The sequence below is a fragment of the Leptonychotes weddellii genome, chromosome 2 (assembly GCF_054177405.1).
Source record: "Leptonychotes weddellii isolate Sample4059 chromosome 2, ASM5417740v2, whole genome shotgun sequence".
NCBI classification, from domain to species: Eukaryota; Metazoa; Chordata; class Mammalia; order Carnivora; family Phocidae; genus Leptonychotes; species Leptonychotes weddellii.
In genome coordinates this window covers 16,130,146-16,132,329 of record NC_138370.1, presented here as the reverse complement: position 1 = coordinate 16,132,329, position 2,184 = coordinate 16,130,146, and the positions used below count along the sequence as shown (strand labels likewise).

At 37.7% G+C, this 2,184-nt stretch overlaps 1 pseudogene; it reads left to right on the top strand.

The window, feature by feature from the left end:
- The first annotated feature begins 442 nt into the window (after positions 1–442).
- Positions 443–1,525, top strand: LOC102748501 (small ribosomal subunit protein eS6 pseudogene; annotated as a pseudogene).
- Positions 1,526–2,184: the final 659 nt, after the last annotated feature.

The following is a 2,184-nucleotide window of genomic DNA, read 5'->3' as shown; positions in this document are numbered from 1 at the left end:
GTTTTATATATGTTATATATATTATTTATATATCCATACAAACTATAGAGTTAATAACTATACTTTTAATAACAAATTTCATTAATCCCCTTATTTACTATACATTTATTGAATACGGACTAAATTCTAAGTAATAGACCAAATGATAGATTTAGTCCCTGAACTCAGGTAGCTTACCAGCAGGCAAGCCAGAGAAAAACGATGTGCTGCATGGTCTAGTGGAGAAATTTATGACAAATTTGCTGCTAATACAGCCTGAGGAAAGGGCCTTCTATGTCAGCTTGAGAGAATCTTGAAGGCTTTTCCAAAAAATACTACTTGAGGTGAGATTAAAAATAAATAAAAGCTGTTTTACTTTAAAAAGGCAAAGGAAGAGAAGTGTTAGAGAACAAAATTTGATTTTACAAGAACATATTGACTATTTTTGTACCTGGTTGTTACCATGTATGTGTGCCATGGTAAGAAATTTGAATCACAACTTATGGACTGTGGCAGCCATTGAGATAGGAAGCATAGGGAATGATTTCAAATTGCCATTTTAGGAAGATAAGATTGATTCATGGAAGATAGATTGGGGAGGGCAGGATGGAGAGAGTGAATCAGATTTGCTAATGGTTCAAATGAGTAATGAGGAAGGTCTGAAGTAAGTCAGTAGCAACATGAATAGAGAGGGTGAAAATAGGACTAAAATATGATATTTAATTAAAAGGCATTAACATTGTTCTTTTTCGTGGTGCCACAGAGGCAGAAGGCTGCTTCAGGAGGAAGCTGAACATCTCTTTCCCAGCTACTAGCTGCCAGAAACTCATTGAAGTGGACAATGAACATAAACTTCGTACCTTTTCTGAGAAGCATACGGCCACAGAAGTTGCTGCTGATGCTCTGGGTGAAGAATTGAAGGGTTACACGGTCCAAATCAGTGGTGGCAAGGATAAACAGGTGAGAATGATAAACATGGCTTCCCCATGAAGCAAGGTGTCTTAACCCATGGCTGAGTCCGCCTGCTGCTGAGTAAGGACATTCCTGCCACAGACCAAAAAGTGTTGGAGAAAGAAAGAGCAAATCTGTTCAGGGTTGCATTGTGGATGCTAATCTCGGTGTTCTCAACTTGGTCATTGTGAAAAAAGGGGAGAAGGATATTCCTGGACTCACATACTACTGTGCCTCTTGCCTGAGGCCCAAAAGAGCTAGCAGAATACGCACACTTTTCAATCTCTCCAAAGAATATGATGTCCTCCAGTATGTTGTGAGAAAGCCCCTAAACAAAAAAGGTAAGAAACCTAAAACTGAAGTGCCCAAGATTCAGCATCTCGTTACTCCACGTGTCCTCCAACACAAACATCGACATACTGCTTTGAAGAAACAGTGTACTAAGAAAAATTAGGAAGAGGCTGCAGAATATGCTAAAGTTTTGGCCAGGAGAATGAAGGAGGCCAAAGAAAAACTCCAGAAACAGATTGCCAAGTGACAGAGGCTGTCCTCTCTGAGAGCTTCTACCTCTAAGTCTGAATGCAGTCAAAAATAAGATTTTCTAAGAGTAACAAATAAATAAGATCAGCTATCTAAATAAATAAATAAATAGTATTAACATTATTGCTTATTCACAGAAAAGTACGAGTGAAGAGAGAGTTGGCAGTTAACTGTTGGGCCTATTGTATCAGTGTGTGTGCCATAAATTGAGAGAAGAAACCCAGAAGGAGAAGCACTCAGTGGAGAGAGAGGAAGTCAGTGGTTTCAGTTTAGAAATGTTGAGTCTGAGGATTACATAGGATGTCTAAAAGGTCCTTTTATATATGATTCTAGAGTACATGAAAAAATACTGGATAGAAATATAAATTTGGGCTCATCACTGTAAACTAGTAGATCAAAGAAAATGGGCATGAACACAACTGCCTAAGTAAAGCAATAAAATAGAAGGAAAAGAAAGTGTATGCTTCAACCCTTGGAAATAGGATCATGTAAGACACAGATGGAGATAAATTTATTGAGTAGACATAGGAGGAAGCAGTCAGAGAACAAGAATGGAACTCAAAGGAACTGAGAGAATGAGAAGTGAGAGAGAAAAGAATTTCAAGATAAAGAGTGTGAACATTGTCAATTTCTCCAAGAGAGTTAAGTAAAAGAAGAAGAAGAAAAAAAAAATCCATTAGCTATGATTCCTAGAAACTTAGAGGCAACCTTAGT